The sequence below is a fragment of the Rutidosis leptorrhynchoides genome, chromosome 9 (assembly GCF_046630445.1).
Source record: "Rutidosis leptorrhynchoides isolate AG116_Rl617_1_P2 chromosome 9, CSIRO_AGI_Rlap_v1, whole genome shotgun sequence".
Lineage (NCBI taxonomy): Eukaryota > Viridiplantae > Streptophyta > Magnoliopsida > Asterales > Asteraceae > Rutidosis > Rutidosis leptorrhynchoides.
The window spans coordinates 165,516,047-165,535,653 of NC_092341.1; positions in this window are offsets into that span (position 1 = coordinate 165,516,047).

The window sequence follows — 19,607 nt, forward strand, 5'->3', positions numbered from 1 at the left end:
GAATATCAGACACCTAATTCAATCTCTCTCTCTCTCTCACGATATATATATATATATATATTATAATTTTAATTTTAATTTTAATTTAAGATTAATAATAATAAGGGTATGTTAGCGAATGTTGTAAGTGTGTAAGTCGAAATTCTGTCCGTGTAACGCTACGCTATTATTAATCATTGTAAGTTATGTTCAACCTTTTTAAATTAATGTCTCGTAGCTAAGTTATTATTATGCTTATTTAAATTAAAATAATCGTGATGTTGGGCAAAAATATTAAAGTCGGGGTAATTTGGCTTTGTACCATAATTGGGGTTTGGACAAAAGAACGACACTTGTGGAAATTAGACTATGGGCTATTAATGGGCTTTATATTTGTTTAATTGAATGATAGTTCGTTAATTTAATATAAAGATTTACAATTGGACGTACCTATAAATAACTATATACACTCGATCGGACACGATGGGCGGGATATTTATAAGTACTAATAATCGTTCATTTGACCGGACACGGGAATGGATTAATAGTCAATGGGCTCATTAAAACAGGGGTGGATTATATGCAAGGACACTTGGTGTAATTGATAATAAAGTATTAAAACCTTATTACAGTTTAAGTCCCCAATTAATTGGAATATTTGACTTCGGATATAAGGATAAATTGACGAGGACACTCTCACTTTATATTTATGACTGATGGACTGTTATGGACAAAAACCAAATGGACATATTGAATAATCCAGGACAAAGGACAATTAACCCATGGTAATAAACTAAAATCAACACGTCAAACATCATGATTACGGAAGTTTAAATAAGCATAATTCTTTTATTCCATATTTCATCGCAATTTTATTTACTGTCATTTTATTTATCGCACTTTTAATTATCGTACTTTTTAATTATCGCACTTTTATTTATCGTCATTTTATTTATCGCACTTTAAATTATCACACTTTAATTATCGTTATTTACTTTACGCTTCAAATTAAGTTATATTTATTTTTAATATTTTACATTAGGTTTTACCTGCGACTTAAGACATAAAATTGACAAACCGGTCATTAAATGGTAAAACCCCCCTTTATAATAATAATACTATATATATATATATATATATATATATATATATATATATATATATATATATATATATATATATATATATACAAATATAGTTTTAAAAATATAGCGTTAAACTTGGCTAGTTCCCTGTGGATGAACCGGACATACTAAAAACTACACTATTGTACAATTAGGTACACTGCCTATAAGTGTTGTAGCAAAGTTTAGGTATATCCACTCTATAAATAAATAAATAACTTGTGTAAAAATGTATCGTAATTAATAGTATTTCGTCATAAAAATATAACTATTTCGTACCCCTCTGCTTTAACATCAAGTATTTTTGGCTCTGCTGCCGGGGACTTCTTAAACGCCGGAAGCAAAACGCTATATATATATATATATATATATATATATATATATATATATATATATATATATATATATATATATATATATATATATATATATATATATATATATATATATATATATATATATATATAAAAGATTTTTATTAAGTTTTAATTTCTTTTTGTAAAAATACGTTTTAAATATTAAAAATACAAAAATATAAAAAGAAAAACTAAATATATATATTTTTAAGAGTTTGTTTAAAATATAAAGTTTTTCTATTTTTATTTTAGTTTTTAAAAATTAAGTTTTTATTCATTTTATATAAATAAATTAAAAACAGAGAAAAAAAATAATAGTAAAAAGTAATCGGGCCGATCACTGTAGCAGCCCAACTTTCTGGCCTGGATCCACAACCCATGCGACCGCATGAGACAGTCTGACACGCCTGGTCTGAACCTGGTACTGCATTAATTACGGAGTATAATTTAATTATTATTATTATAAACCTTAATTAGGGTTAATTATTATATTAATTAATTTTAGTTTTAATTAATTTGTAATATTTAGTTTAAATTAGTTTTATTAGGTATAAAATTAATACTTTTATAAAATAAATAATATAAAAATAATATTTTTATAAAAATTTTATTTTTATTACTTTAAGCCTATTTTTATATTTTGTATATTTTTAATCGTTAAAGCGTAATTTTATAATTTTTCGCTCGTAATTAGTTCGTAACTTATTATTTTTCCGTAGTTATTTTATATTTCTAGATTTTTAGACTTTACCGTAAAATCCCTTAAGTGCTTTTTCTTTAGACTAAGATTTAGATGCTTAGAGTTTTACGACGTCGCTTATCGCTTTAATATTTAATAGATTTTAGTGACTTTTTAAGTTTTTGCCGTTTTGGATTTAGAATTCTTTTAAGCTTTAATACCTTTAGACGTAAGTTTTAAATTTTAGTTTTTAGACTTTTAAGTTTCGACGCTGCATTTTATTGTTTTTCGAAACTTATTTTTCGACCTTTTATTTTTTTCGATATTTTTTGACGCATTCTTTTTCTTTCTTATTTCTCGACGCTCTAGTTTTTAGGATATAGAATTTTCTATTTCTTCTCTAAAATTTCTTTAAATTTCGACGAAAAATTATTTGAAGTGGTTAAATTGATAGACATCTAAAATTTTCTGGTTCGTAGTAATAGTTGGATTTGTTAGTGGCGAGTTGTGGGATTCCGATTTAAAGGGTCCTGGCTACCTGCTGCATCTATTGGCTATTCGAAACGTGGGCAAAATCAGAAAAGTCTATTAATTTGATAACTTATATAATTTTTATTTTTTTTATAACTAATAGGATATTCAGTGAATGCACCGAGCAAAACGTTCACCACCTTTTATACGTTCACCACCTGTAACTCGATCAAGACATCTAGCCAATATTGTCGCCTTTGATTTTTCTTTAGAATCGTCATCCAGTCGACCAAGTACTCCAATTCAAATTTTTGATAATTCATTTTTTGAACCCGACCTCACAATTGAGAATCCGGAGGATATTCAGGGACAATTCAGAGATCCTGAACCACTAATCATTCCTCCTGAACCACAAATCACTCATCCAAAGATTGTCGAGGAAGAAACCATTAAATCAGAATCCTCTAGTGATTCAGATTCGACCAATTCAATCATGGAGAATCTGGAACCTCTAAGTATGGAAGACCGAATGAGAGCTAAACGCACTGGCCAAGGTCATACAATTACTCAACTAGACATTAATGCGCCAGATTATGAAATCAAAGGACAAATCCTACACATGGTAACTAATCAATGCCAATTTAGTGGTGTGCCGAAGTAAGATCCAAATGAACATCTTCGAACCTTTAATAGGATCTGTACTCTATTTAAAATCCAAGAAGTGGAGGATTAACAGATATATCTCATGTTATTTCCTTGAAGATATATCCCTGTACTCTATTTAGAATAGTTACCTGAAGGGGTGATTGATACATGGGATGTCTTAGTTGAAAATTTTCTTAAACAATTCTTTCTGGCATCTAAAGCTGTGAGACTTCAAGGAGAAATAGTTACGTTCACACAAAAGCTAAATGAAACTCTATATGAGGCATGGACAAGATTTGGAAAGTTGTTAAGAGGATGTCCTCAACATGGTTTAGATACTTATCAAATAGTACAAATATTCTACCAAGGATGCGACATCACTACAAGAAAAGACATCGATATAGCAGCTGGTGGTTCCATTATGAAGAAAACCGCTACTGAAGCTTACAAAATTATTGATAACACTGCTTCCCACACACATGAGTGGCATCAAGAAAAAGATATCGTTAGATCATCTAAAGCGGCTAGAGCCGATTCTAGCCATGACTTTGATTCCATTTCCGCAAAGATAGATGCTTTTGAAAGATGAATGGAAAAGATGACTAAAGATATTCACTCAATACGAATTAGTTGTGAGCAGTGTGGAGGACCACATTTAACAAAAGATTGTCTCTGTATTGAACAAACAATGGAACAAAGAGAGAATGTTTCATATATAAACCAAAGGCCTAGAAATAATTATCAGAATAATTATCAACCGCTAAGACCAATTTACAATCAAAATCAGAATTATAACCAAAATGTTCTATACAACAATCAACAAGGTCCTAGCAATCAACAAGTATCCAATAATACTTACAATCAGCAAAGACCTATTTTTTCAAATAAACTACCACAAACCGATGATAAAAAGCCAAATTTAGAAGACATGATGTCGAAGCTAGTTGAATCTCAAACGCAATTTTTCACATCTCATAAACAAACTAATGAGTAAAATGTCCAAGCATTTAGAAATCAACAAGCTTCTATTCAAAATCTGGAACAAGAAGTAAGTAACATAGCAAGGTTGATAGGTGAAAGAAAATCGGGAAGTCTACCTAGCGATACAAATGCTAACCTCCGGAATGAAACAGCTAAAGCCATTACCACGAGAAGTGGTATTACACTTAAACCATCTGAAATACCTGAAATTTCTGATGACTCTATTCCCACTCCACAAGTACCTCAACATGAGCAAGATAAGGAAACAGAACCGGTAGTTGAAAAGGTTAATGAAGATAACACAGTTAAGGCAAAATCTTATGTTAAACCATACCAACCACTGCTTCCTTACCCAAGTAAAATGAGAAAAGAAAGACTTGAAGTCGAGCAATCCAAATTCTTAGATATGTTTAAACAAATAAATGTAAATCTTTCTTTAATTGATGTGATATCAGGAATGCCAAGATATGCTAAATTCCTGAAAGATCTAATCACAAATAGAAAGAAAATGGAAGAACTCTCGGCTGTTACAATGAATGCTAATTGCTCTGCAGTACTGTTGAATAAACTACCAGAAAAATTATCAGATCCAGGAAGTTTCACAATTCCATATTTTCTGGGTAGTCTTAGTTCAATAGAAGCATTCGCAGATGTAGGTGCTAGTATAAATTTAATGCCGTTTTCACTATACGCTAAACTAAACCTTGGAGAATTGAAACTAACACGAATAAGCATACAACTAGCAGATCGATCAGTAAAATATCCTAGAGGGATAATGGAAAACATACTAGTTAAAGTTGCTACTTTAGTATTTTCAGTAGATTTTGTTATTCTGGACATGGAAGAAGATTCTCAAGTTCCTCTCATATTAGGAAGACCATTCTTAAACACGGATAAAGCAATAATAGAAGTGTTCGGTAAGAAACTGACCCTAAGTATAGAGGACGAGAGTGTTACCTTTTCTATTGATAGAGCCATGCAACAACCGCAATCTACAGATGATACATGTTATTATATTCAAACTATAGATTCACATGCAGAATTGTTACAAGAATTTCCAGAATTACAAGGAACAGGAGAATGTTCTTTAGGAGAAGGAACTGAACCAATTGATGAAGCTGAAATGTTAGCCGCACTCATGGCTAATGAATATGAACCAACAACAGAACTTTAAATGCTAAAAGAAGAAGACAGATATCGATACAAATCATCGATAGAAGAACCACCGACATTAGAGTTAAAGCCACTTCCAAACCATTTGGAATACGCTTATTTACATGGTGAATCCAAATTACCTGTAATAATATTGTCTTCTACTGAAAATGAAAAATCTCGACTTATTTCTGCGCTAAAAGCTCATAAACCAGCTATTGCATGGAAGATTCATGATATTAAAGGAATAAGTCCTTCGTATTGCACACATAAAATCCTTATGGAAGAAGGTCATAAAACGTATGTGCAACGCCAATGAAGACTAAATCCTAATATGCAAGATGTTGTTAAGAAAGAAATTATTAAACTGCTAGATGCATGTTTAATTTATCCAATCTCTGATAGTCCATGGGTAAGCCCAGTTCAATGCGTACCTAAGAAGGGTGGCATGACTGTCATCACAAATGAAAAAATGAGCTTATTCCTACTAGGACTGTAACAGGATGGCATGTTTGTATTGATTATAGAAAATTAAATGACGCCACCAGAAAAGATCACTTTCCCTTACCTTTCATTGATCAAATGTTGGAAAGATTAGCCGGAAATAGTTACTATTGTTTTCTTGACGGTTTTTCCGGATACTTTTAAATTCCAATAGCACCCGAGGACTAAGAGAAAACTACGTTCACGTGCCCTTATGGTACTTTTGCTTATAAACACATGCCATTTGGACTTTGCAACGCATCTGCAACCTTTCAAAGGTGTATGATGGCGATTTTTCACGACATGATAGAAGAATACATGGAAGTTTTCATGGATGACTTTTCATTCTTCGGTGATACTTTTGAAACATGTCTAGTTAATCTTGAACGAATGCTTATTAGATGCGAACAATCAAATCTAGTTCTTAATTGGGAGAAATGCCATTTCATAGTGAAAGAAGGCATCGTTCTTGGTCATAAAATTTCAAAGGAAGGAATTGAAGTGGATAGAGCTAAAGTAGATGTAATTGCTAAACTTCTACATCCCACCAATGTTAGAGGAGTTAGGAGTTTTCTAGGGCATGCAGGTTTTTACCGATGTTTTCTACATCCCACCAACGTTAAAGGAGTTAGGAGTTTTTTACACATGGCAACTAATAAATGCCAATTTAGTGGTGCGCCGAAGGAAGATCCAAACGAACATCTTCGTACCTTTAATAGGATCTGTACTCTATTTAAAATCAGAGAAGTGGAGGATGAACAGATCTATCTCATGTTATTTCCCTGGACTTTAAAGGGAGAAGCCAAAGATTGGTTAGAATCATTACCTGAAGGGGCGATTGATACATGGGATGTCTTATTTGAAAAATTTCTTAAACAATTCTTTCCGGCATCTAAAGCCGTAAGACTTCAAGGAGAAATTGTTACGTTCACACAAAAGCCAAATGAAACTCTATATGAGGCGTGGACAAGATTTGGAAAATTGTTAAGAGGATGTCCGCAACATGGTTTAGACACTTATCAAATAGTACAAATATTCTACCAAGGATGCGACATCACTACACGAAAAGACATAGATATAGCAGCTGGTAGTTCCATTATGAAGAAAACCGTAACTGAAGCTTACAATATTATTGATAACACTGCTTCCCACTCACATGAATGGCATCAATAAAAAAATATCGTTATATCATCTAAAGTAGCTAGAGCCAATTCTAGCCATGTCTTTGATTCCATGTTCGCAAAGATAGATGCTGTCGAGAGACGAATGGAAAAGATGACTAAAGATATTCACTCAATACGAATTAGTTGTGAGCAGTGTGGAGGACCACATTTGACAAAAGATTGTCTCAGTATTGAACAAACAATGGAACAAAGAGAGAATGTTTCATACATAAATCAAAGGCCTGGAAATAATTATCAGAATAATTATCAACCGCCAAGACCAATCTACAATCAAAATCAGAATTATAACCGAAATGTTCCATACAACAACCAACAAGGTTCTAGCAATCAACAAGTATCCAATAATACTTATAATCAGCAAAGACCTATTTTTCAAAATAAACCATCACAAACCGATGATAAAAAGCCAAATTTAGAAGATATGATGTCGAAGCTAGTTGAATCTCAAACTCAATTTTTCACATCTCAGTAACAAACCAATGAACAAAATGCTCAAGCATTTAGAAATCAACAAGCTTCTATTCAAAATCTGGAACAAGAAGTAAGCAACCTAGCAAGGTTGATAGGTGAGAGAAAATCGGAATGTCTACCTAGCAATATAAATGCTAACCCCCGGAATGAAACAGCTAAAGTCATTACCACAAGAAGTGGTATTACACTTAAACCATCTGAAATGCCTGTAAATTCTGATGACTCTATTCCTACTCCATATGCACCACAACCTGAGCAAGAGAAGGAAAAAGAACCGGTAGTTAAAAAGGTTAATGAAGATAATACAGTTAAGGCTAAACCTTATGTTAAACCATACCAACCACCACTTCCTTACCCGAGTAAAATGAGAAAAGAAAGACTTGAAGCCGAGTAATCCAAATTCTTGGATATATTTAAACAAATAAATGTAAATCTTCCTTTCATTGATGTGATTTCAGGAATGCCTAGATACGCTAAATTCTTGAAAGATCTAATCACAAATAGAAAGAAAATGGAAGAACTCTCGGCTGATACTATGAATGCTAATTGTTCTACAATGCTGTTGAATAAGATACCAGAAAAATTATTAGATCCAGGAAGTTTTACAATTCCATGTTTTCTGGGAAGTCTTAGTTCAATAGAAGCATTGGAAGACTTAGGTGCTAGTATAAATCTAATGCCGTATTCACTATACGCTAAACTAGACCTTGGAGAATTGAAACCAACACGAATAAGTATACAACTAGCCCATCGATCAGTAAAATATCCTAGAGGGATAATGGAGAACATGCAAGTTAAAGTTGGTACTTTAGTATTTTCAGTAGATTTTGTTATTCTAGACATGGAAGAAGATTCTCGAGTTCCTCTCAAATTAGGAAGACCATTCTTAAACACGACTAAAGCAAAAATAAACGTGTTCGGTAAGAAACTGACCCTAAGTATAGAGGACGAGAGTGTTACCTTTTTTGTTGATAGAGCCATGCAACAACCGCAATCTGCAGATGATACATGTTAATATATTCAAACCATAGATTCACATGCAGAATTGTTAGAAGAATTTCCAGAATTACAAGGAATAGGAGAATGTTCTTTAGGAGAAGGAACTGAACCAGTTGATGAAGCTGAAATGTTAGCCACACTCATAGCTAATGATTATGAATCAACAACAGAAGAACTTCAAATGTTAAAAGAGGAAGACAGATATCGATACAGATCATCGATAGAAGAACCACCAACATTAGAGTTAAAGCCACTTCCAAACCATTTGGAATACGCTTATTTACATGGTGAATCTGAATTACATGTAATAATATTGTCTTCTCTTACTGAAAATGAAAAATCTCAACTCATTTCTGTGCTAAAAGCTCATAAATCTTCTATTGCATGGAATATTCATGACATTAAAGGCATAAGTCCTTCGTATTGCACACATAAAATTCTTATGGAAGAAGGTCATAAAACTTATGTGCAACGCCAACGAAGACTAAATCCTAATATGCAAGATGTTGTTAAGAAAGAAATTATTAAACTGCTCGATGCAGGTTTAATTTATCCATTCTCTGATAGTCCATGGGTAAGCCCAGTTCATTGTGTACCTAAGAAGGGTGGTATGACTGTCATCACAAATGAAAAAAAATGAGCTTATTCCTACTAGGACTGTAACAGGATGGCATGTTTGTATTGATTATAGAAAATTAAATGACGCCACCAGAAAAGATCACTTTCCCTTACCTTTCATTGATCAAATGTTGGAAAGATTAGCCAAAAATAGTTACTATTGTTTTCTTGACGGTTTCTCCGGATACTTTCAAATTCCAATAGCACCCGAGGACCAAGAGAAAATCACATTCACATGCCCTTATGGTACTTTTGCTTACAAACGCATGCCATTTGGACTTTGCAACGCCCCTGCAACCTTTCAAAGGTGCATGATGGCATTTTTTCATGACATGATAGAAGAATGCATGGAAGTTTTCATGGATGACTTTTCAGTCTTCGGTGATACTTTTGAAACATGTCTAGTCAATCTTGAACGAATGCTTATTAGATGCGAACAATCAAATCTAGTACTTAATTGAGAGAAATGTCATTTCATGGTTAAAGAAGGCATCGTTCTTGGTAATAAAATTTCAAAGAAAGGAATTGAAGTGGATAGAGCTAAAGTAGATGTAATTGCTAAACTTACACATCCCACCAATGTTAGAGGAGTTAGGAGTTTTCTAGGGCATGCCGGTTTTTACCGACGTTTCATAAAATATTTTTCTAAAATTGCCACTCCTATGAATAAACTCCTAGAAAAGGATGCTCCATTCATCTTTTCAGATGAATGCATCAAATCTTTTAATATTCTTAAAGAAAAACTCACTAATGCGCTGATCATGATAACTCCAAATTGGAATCTACCGTTTGAACTCGTGTGCGATGTAGGTGATTTTGCAATGGGAGCCGTTTTAGGTCAAAGGATTGAAAAACGCTTTCAACCTATTTATTATGCTAGTAAGACGTTACAAGGAGCACAAATGAATTACATAACTACTAAAAAAGAACTCCTTGCTATTGTCTTTGCTTTTGATAAATTTTGTTCATATCTTGTTCTAGCAAAAACGGTGGTCTATACCGACCATTCTGCTCTTAGATACCTATTTTCGAAACAAGATGCCAAACCACAATTAATCCGTTGGATCTTACTCTTACAACAGTTCGATATTGAAATCCGGGATAAAAAGGGAGCAGAAAATCTCGCCGCTGATCATCTTTCTCGTCTTGAAAATCCTGAATTAGAAGTTCTAAATGAATCGGCCATACAAGATAACTTTCCTGATGAATATCTTTTGAAGATCGATTATAACAAAATTCCATGGTTTGCAGACTATGCAAACTACTTAGTATGTGGATTCCTTGAAAAAGGGTTGTCATACCAAAAACGAAAGAAATTCTTTAGTGATATAAAACACTATTTTTGGGAAGATCCACATCTGTTTAAAAGTTGTCCCTATGGAATAATATGCCGATGTGTATTCGGGGATGAAGCCAGTCAAATCTTAAACCATTGTCACACAGGACCAACAGGAGGGCATTATTGAAATGTCCCGTTCTTATTGATTAAAAACGTTCCATATTAATTGACTTGTTGCGAGGTTTTGACCTCTATATGAGACGTTTTTCAAAGACTGCATTCATTTTTAAAACAAACCATAACCTTTATTTCATAAATAAAGGTTTAAAAAGCTTTACGTAGATTATCAAATAATGATAATCTAAAATATCCTGTTTACACACGACCATTACATAATGGTTTACAATACAAATATGTTACATCGAAATCAGTTTTTTGAATGTAGTTTTTACACAATATCATACAAACATGGACTCCAAATCTTATCCTTATTTTAGTATGCAATAGCGGAAGCTCTTAGTATTCACCTGAGAATAAACATGCTTTAAACGTCAACAAAAATGTTGGTGAGTTATAGGTTTAACCTATATATATCAAATCGTAACAATAGACCACAATATTTCATATTTCAATACACATCCCATACATAGAGATAAAAATCATTCATATGGTGAACAACTGGTAACCGACATTAACAAGATGCATATATATAAGAATATCCCCATCATTCCGGGACACCCTTCGGATATGATATAAATTTCGAAGTACTAAAGCATCCGGTACTTTGGATGGGGTTTGTTAGGCCCAACAGATCTATCTTTAGGATTCGCGTCAATTAGGGTGTCTGTTCCCTAATTCTTAGATTACCAGACTTAATAAAAAGGGGCATATTCGATTTCAATAATTCAACCATAGAATGTAGTTTCACGTACTTGTGTCTATTTTGTAAATCATTTATAAAACCTGCATGTATTCTCATCCCAAAAATATTAGATTTTAAAAGTGGGACTATAACTCACTTTCACAGATTTTTACTTCGTCGGGAAGTAAGACTTGGCCACTGGTTGATTCACGAACCTATAACAATATATACATATATATCAAAGTATGTTTAAAATATATTTACAACACTTTTAATATATTTTGATGTTTTAAGTTTATTAAGTCAGCTGTCCTCGTTAGTAACCTACAACTAGTTGTCCACAGTTAGATGTACAGAAATAAATCGATAAATATTATCTTGAATCAATCCACGACCCAGTGTATACGTATCTCAGTATTGATCACAACTCAAACTATATATATTTTGGAATCAACCTCAACCCTGTATAGCTAACTCCAACATTCACATATAGAGTGTCTATGGTTGTTCCGAAATATATATAGATGTGTCGATATGATAGGTCGAAACATTGTATACGTGTCTATGGTATCTCAAGATTACATAATATACAATACAAGTTGATTAAGTTATGGTTGGAATAGATTTGTTACCAATTTTCACGTAGCTAAAATGAGAAAAATTATCCAATCTTGTTTTACCCATAACTTCTTCATTTTAAATCCGTTTTGAGTGAATCAAATTGCTATGGTTTCATATTGAACTCTATTTTATGGATCTAAACAGAAAAGTATAGGTTTATAGTCGGAAAAATAAGTTATAAGTCGTTTTTGTAAAGGTAGTCATTTCAGTCGAAAGAACGACGTCGAGATGACCATTTTAGAAAACATACTTCCACTTTGAGTTTAACCATAATTTTTGGATATAGTTTCATGTTCATAATAAAAATCATTTTTTCAGAATAACAAATTTTAAATCAAAGTTTATCATAGTTTTTAATTAACTAACCCAAAACAGCCCGCGGTGTTACTACGACGGCGTAAATCCGGTTTTACGGTGTTTTTCGTGTTTCCAGGTTTTAAATCATTAAGTTAACATATCATATAGATATAGAATATGTGTGTAGTTAATTTTAAAAGTCAAGTTAGAAGGATTAACTTTTGTTTGCGAACAAGTTTAGAATTAACTAAACTATGTTCTAGTGATTACGAGTTTAAACCTTCGAATAAGATAGTTTTATATATATGAATCGAATGATGTTATGAACATCATTACTACCTCAAGTTTAGTAGGTAAACCTACTGGTTTCATCACGTTTTATATATACTGGAAGTAAGATTTTTACTCGAATTAAGATAGTTTATAGTTATAGAAATTGAATCAAAGTTTGAATATGAATATTACCTTGAATAAGAAAGATAACCTACTGTATATAACAAAGGTTTCTTGATCTTAGATGATTACTTGGAATGGATTAGAAAGCTTGGAAGTAAATTAGTAAACTTGAAGGGATTTTTGAAGTGTTTTTGAAGTGTTCTTCCTATGATGATTATAGCTTGATTCTTGAAGTGATTTTTGATGAAGATGATGATTAACTACTGGAAAAATACGTTCATAATAGTGTGTGTGTGTTGAGAGAGAATTAGAAAGAGAATTGGAAGTGAAATGGAGTGAATGATGAGTGGTAATTGGTGAGTGGTGAGTGGGGTTAAAAGGAGTTCTAGTTAGTTGACTAGCTCATGGTAGAAGTTAAAATTGATTAGTCATACATGACATAATCAAGAGTGGAATCCCATGCTAGTTCCTATTGGTATATACTCATAGTAAGTACGTTTTGAAGCTGTGTATAATACGGGTAAGAATACGACTAGAATTCTTGATGAAAGAAAAGAATGAAAAAGTAACTGTAACCATTTTCGTTAAGTATGAGTGTTTTGATATATGTCTTGAAGTCTTCCAAAAGTATTTTAATACATCTAAATACACTACATGTATATACATTTTAACTGAGTCGTTAAGTCATTGTTAGTCGTTACCTGTAAGTGTTGTTTTGAAACCTTTAAGTTAACGATCTCAATTAATGTTGTTAACCCATTGTTTATTATATCTAATGAGATGTTAAATTATTATATTATCATGATATTATGATATATTAATATATCTTAATATGATATATATACATTTAAATGTCGTTACAACGATAATCGTTACATATATGTCTCGTTTCGAAATCCTTAAGTTAGTAGTCTTGTTTATATGTATATAACTCATTGTTAATATATTTATGGAGATACTTACTTATCATAATCTCATGTTAACCATATGTATATCCATATATATATATCGTCATGTCGTTTTTACAAGTTTTAACGTTCGTGAATCGCCGGTCAACTTGGGTGGTCAATTGTCTATATGAAACATATTTCAATTAATCAAGTCTTAACAAGTTTGATTGCTTAACATGTTGGAAACATTTAATCATGTAAATATCAATCTCAATTAATATATATAAACATGGAAAAGTTCGGGTCACTACAATTATGGGCCTCAACTCACAGCAAGAAAAGTCTATGACGCTGGATTCTATTGGCCTACAATTTTCAAAGACGCACACCTTCTTTACAAATCCTGTAATGCATGTCAAAGGGCAGGAAAAATAAGTCAACGTGATGAAATGCCATAAAATATCATTCAAGTATGTGAAGTACTTGACGTTTGGGGCATTGACTTTATGGGTCCATTTCCAAAATCTGATAATAATCTATACATTCTCGTTGCCATTGATTATGTATCTAAATGGGCTGAAGCACAAGCTCTCACAACTAACAATGCACGAGTTGTAGTCAACTTCTTAAAACGTCTTTTTGCAAGGTTCGAAATACCGAAAGCTTTAATAAGTGATCAGGGTACTCATTTTTGTAATAATCAACTTGAGAAAGTTCTCAAAAGTTATGGAGTAACTCATAAAATCTCAACCGCGTATCATCCACAGACAAGTGGACAAGTTGAAAATACCAATCGAGCATTAAAATGTATTCTAGAGAAAACCGTAGGATCAAATCTGAAGGAATGGTCCATGAAATTAGAGGATGCACTCTGGGCTTTTAGAACAGCCTACAAAACTCCAATTGGAACCACACCTTTTAAACTCATTTACGGAAAAGCATGTCATCTTCCAGTAGAAATTGAACACAAAGCATTTTGGGCTTTGGAGACATGTAATCTTGATTTGCATGAAGCCGGACGTCTACGGTTAAGTCAATTAAACGAATTAGAAGAATTAAGACATGAAGTATACGAAAATTCGTTAATCTATAAAGAAAGAACGAAGAAATGACATGATAAAAGAATCAGAAGTTCAAAAGAATTTAAAGAAGGAGACAGAGTTCTTCTTTTCAATTCACGATTCAAGCTATTTCCTGGAAAATTGAAATAAAGATGGCCTGGACCATTCATAGTCAAAAGAGTTTTCCCATATGGAACAGTAGAATTAATAAATTCAAATGGGATTGAATTTAAAGTTAATGGTCACAGATTTAAACATTACATAGATAGTCCAATGGAAGTTGAAGATGAAGTTAGTCACAATTTTGACACCACAGCTAACTAAGTGTGGGAAAATTCTAATCTTTTTAGGGTAATATGTATTTCTGTTAGAGTTAGATATTTTATTTTCGTGTAGTTCTTGAGAATGGAATCCGAATGGTCTTTCTCTAGCAGACCCTAAAGAACTAGTCTTCTCCCTCCATTCAAAATTTTTATTTTTTTAGGTTTTACGAGATGAAGAATTTCTTTGATTTGAACCATGGTCTAATGCTAAAATGCTTTGATTACTAAACGTAATAATGACACACTCCCAAGTGACCTGGTGTTAGTAATAAGAGGCAGATGTGACGAAGTAAGGAAAGAACTCAGGAAAGATTATCATAAGACACATTTTGGTAAAGGAAAATCAAAATCCGCAACAAAAAGAAGAGCATGATACCTTGAAAGATGTTATAAATGCGGAAAATGGTCACACGAAGGTAAATGTTACAATAATCAAACATATTCAAATACCGAATTTGTTACTCTATGCAGAGAAGGACCGTTCATATGTTTAGAAGAAAAGATATTGAAGAATCGAGGTTACTCTTATGTAGCTATGGAAAACCAAATCACACGACTCTCCTATGAGTCAGCTAAAGCAGGTCTCTGAGAATTCTATCTCACAGGTAAGTATGTACAGTTTTTATTTGTTTTTATTTATTGCTTTTAACCTTTTGATAATAAACGCTGAATCATTCGCTATAAGTATTAAATTGATATTCAATAAAATTAGGTATGCGTAACCGAAATTATTGATATCATACAAAAATTTATTACATCACTGCGAAATTTACCGTTTATTCTTAAGGTATAAATATCTTTAATCAATCAATCCAAAATATTTCAAAAATTCGTCAGGAGTAAAACTAGGTAATATAGCCGAAATTACTTTACCGAAAAGAGGGGCGCATATTTTTGTTAATATTTGATTGATTAAAGTGGGATAAAAGACCAAAAATATTTTTCATTTTAATTTTTACCTTGTTTTTAAAATTAATATATAAATATCAAATTATTAATGTAAATTTTTAAAATCAATATATTTAAGTTTTTAAATATTTTAAAAATTAATATTTGTTTGTAAAATTAATGTATAAAAATATTAATGATATTCATATGAATTTTTAATTTTATGCATTTTAAATTTAAGTTTAGTGTGAATTTAAAAACAAAAATTTACTTTATTTCATTAAATTAAAAAATTGATATCTAAAATTCGTCGTGAGTTGAAGACTAAGTCGTTGAACCGAAATTGCTTTACCCAAGGGAGGGACGAGAAATTTTGTTATCATTATTTTTAATCTTATTGAATTAAGGTATGCCAAAAATATTTAAAAAAAAAAATAAAAAAATACCAGACCCCATGTGATCGCATGGGGTTTCCTTGTAAAATTCATGCGGTCACATGAAGGTTAAAATCTGGCCAGGATCATAAAGTCAGTCGAGCTGCTCTTTCTTCTCACAAACACACACATACACGAAACTCTCCTAAAAATCACCCATAAATTCGCCATTTTTCACCAAAATTCACCAAATTTCTCACAATAATTCGCTTTAATCATGAAATTGTTCAGAAGTTTTTCAAAGAAGGTAAAGATTTCACCCCTAAAACTCTTAAAAATTAAATTTTAGTGTTCTTGAGCTAATTTATACCTAATTTGATTTTGTTAATTTCTAGTGTAATTAGAGTTAAATTGTTAGTATATTATGCATGTATAACCTAGATTGATGCTATTTAACATGATTTGAAGCCAAAAACTTCAAAAATTTTAGAAATCTAGGATTTGTGTTCTTGAACAATTTGGGGCTTTTTGATATAAACAGGTTATGGCCGATTTTTGTCATGAATTATTGCTAAATTAAGTAGTGTAACATGTTTATGTAGCTAAATGATCCAAACTTTGATCCTAAACATGATTTTTGAGAATTAAAGTGGACTTTTTAAGTCTAAAATTCATGAACTTGATTAAATTGATGTAAATGTCATTTGAAACTTGTTTAATTGCTAGTAATGGTTATTTTAACATATTATTTAGGTAGAGTGCTTATGAACTTTGTAAACATTTTCATATATGCTTATTTGAAAAAGTGTAGAATTGATAAAAATATGAAAATGAGTATAAGTTTAATATGGATTAAACATTTTATTGTAATTATTTTAATTTGTTATTTTGCTAATACTAATGCATATTTGGATGCACAAATTTTGTGTTTAATGTGTTTTGCAGAGATATACCGATACTGATGGTGCATCATCATCATCTAGACATCCTGCTCTGGAACCACAGCCAGAGATGCAATATGAGCCACAATATGATCCGCAACAACAACAACCTGATCAACACATACCATACTATGATCCGCAATAAGAATATGTTAATGCCTACGTTCAATTTCTGATTCATCCAATAATAGAACACCCAACGATTCATGAAGAACAGTTGCATCCTAATTTGAGATTTGATCGAAGTTGGAGAGATTACCCAACGTACTAAAGTAACAAATTTAAACTGGTAACGAAAAATGTAGAAGTACCGAGGGTAATCGATTGGGAGCCTTTGGAAAGGGTCCAACTAGTTAACTCAGTTAGGCAGCATCTGATCCAAAGGTATGGGAACTCTTCTTTTCCCGATTGGGAATGTTTATTCACCATTCGTAGGCCTGTATATAAAGAGTGGTGCGTTGAGCTTATGAGTACTATTTCACTTAATGCGGATGTAGTTAGGTTAGACGATAGGAATTTTCTTAGATTTTTACTTGGCCGTAGGATGTATAGGATGTCCATGCTGGACATGGCCAGGGCTTTATAGATTTACACTCCTGGTGAATTACTACTACCTGATTGTACAAATTTAATTTATCATGGTGAAAGGGTAGATATGAATTTTGACGCGGACGCCGTCTGGAGGCGTATGTCAAATTATAATGTTTTTACGCTGGGAGGAAGACACTTCTATTTAGATATTAACAAAGCAGAGCTACGTATTATACATAGATTTTTAGCTAATTCGATTACACAAAGAGGTAAAAACAAGGAGAAGATGACCTTACACGACTTATTTTACCTTAAGTGTATTCAAAACACTAGAAGCTTTGTTAATATCTCCTACTGTGTTGGTTTTTATCTGTCCAAAATGGTGGCAGGAATACAGGACTGGGGAATAATAGGAGGAGGTATTTTTGTTACTCTCATTGGAGAGTATTTGGGTGTAGATAGGGATCAAGGGGGTCCACTGATGGTGTGTAGGGAACAGGTTGACACTTTAGGTTTGCTGGTCTATCAGGGTGCAAAGATATTAAAGAGCATAAGCAATCAGGCAGTACCATATGATGGTCGTCATCCACAGGTAGAGAGAGGTTCAGATGAGGAAATGGAGGAACCCGATGACATTAGGAATGTCATTAGGGAAGTTATGACTGACGTTTACCAGCGTATATATGAGGTAGAAATGACAAACGAGGCTAGACATAGTCAGTTCGAGCAGTGGCACGCCGAGAATGTGTACGAGCATTCTAGGCAACGACAGCATGATAGATGGCACTATCATCAGTATCAAATCATGAGCCAGCTATCACCTCAGGTACCAAATAACTACGTATCGACCTGACCTGCTTACTATCCTCCACACCAGCTCGATATGCGACCACCATTTACTCTCTACGACCCTAACCAGGCCTATTAGTACACCTATAACCAACCGTGGAACCCACCCGACGACATGAACTGGAACCCCTATCCAGATTGATATAGTTCCCGTTGGTGATTTTTATCTTTTATTATTTTTATTTACTTATGTTTAAAACATATAATATTGTGATACATTTATGTAGTTTTTAACATTTTTTTTATTTTGTTACTAATATTTCATATTTATAATTTGAAAGTGAGATGTTAAGTCCCATTTCAAATTACCATGCATGTTATTATTTGTATGTATGTATTTTGTCAATTGTACACAATAGGGTAAAACAGCGCATTTTTAAAGACTGACATTACGTTCAGCAAAAGCTACTAATTTTGACGACAAAACTAAAAAAAAATGTGATGTAACAACAAGACGGAAAGAACAAATGATGTGCACCATTTATCATTCAACAAACAAACGCCAATATGTTTGGAAACTTTGGTAAAATTTATCATTTTTCTACGCTAATCACCCTCAATAATTTAAATTATTACTGATTTCTTGCAAATGAGGGCATTGCAAGATCTTAAGTATGGGAAGGGGTTAAATTCTTTCGGATTTTTAAAATTTTTAACTTAAACACTTGGTTACCATTAAAAATACTAGTAACGCAGTAGTTGTATTAGAATCTAGTGCTCTCTGATAATAAAGAACAACTCTTGTCTTATATACTGACTACCCAATTCTAGTAAAAATTTTCAAAATTTTCAAATAAATGAATTCAAAATCATGTTTATACATATTTATGAACGATAAAACTGAAGGTATTTCGTATGCCCGAGAGACATGTTAAATTAATGTGGCCACTATGTTATGATCCAAGTCGGGTCATACCCAATAACAAGCTTACCAACACCTTAATCGTATTTATTCTTAATGAATGGATCATTAAATGAATACGCGACACTTGGATTTTAGAAAATCGGTTTTCTAAAATATTATTACTTGAGATAAATTATTTGGATAATTTATATGATAAGCATTTAATTATTTGCAAGATTAAATAGTTATGTTGTGATACATTTTATAAAAGGGTTTATAAAATATAAGTAACAATGCATGGTATATTAT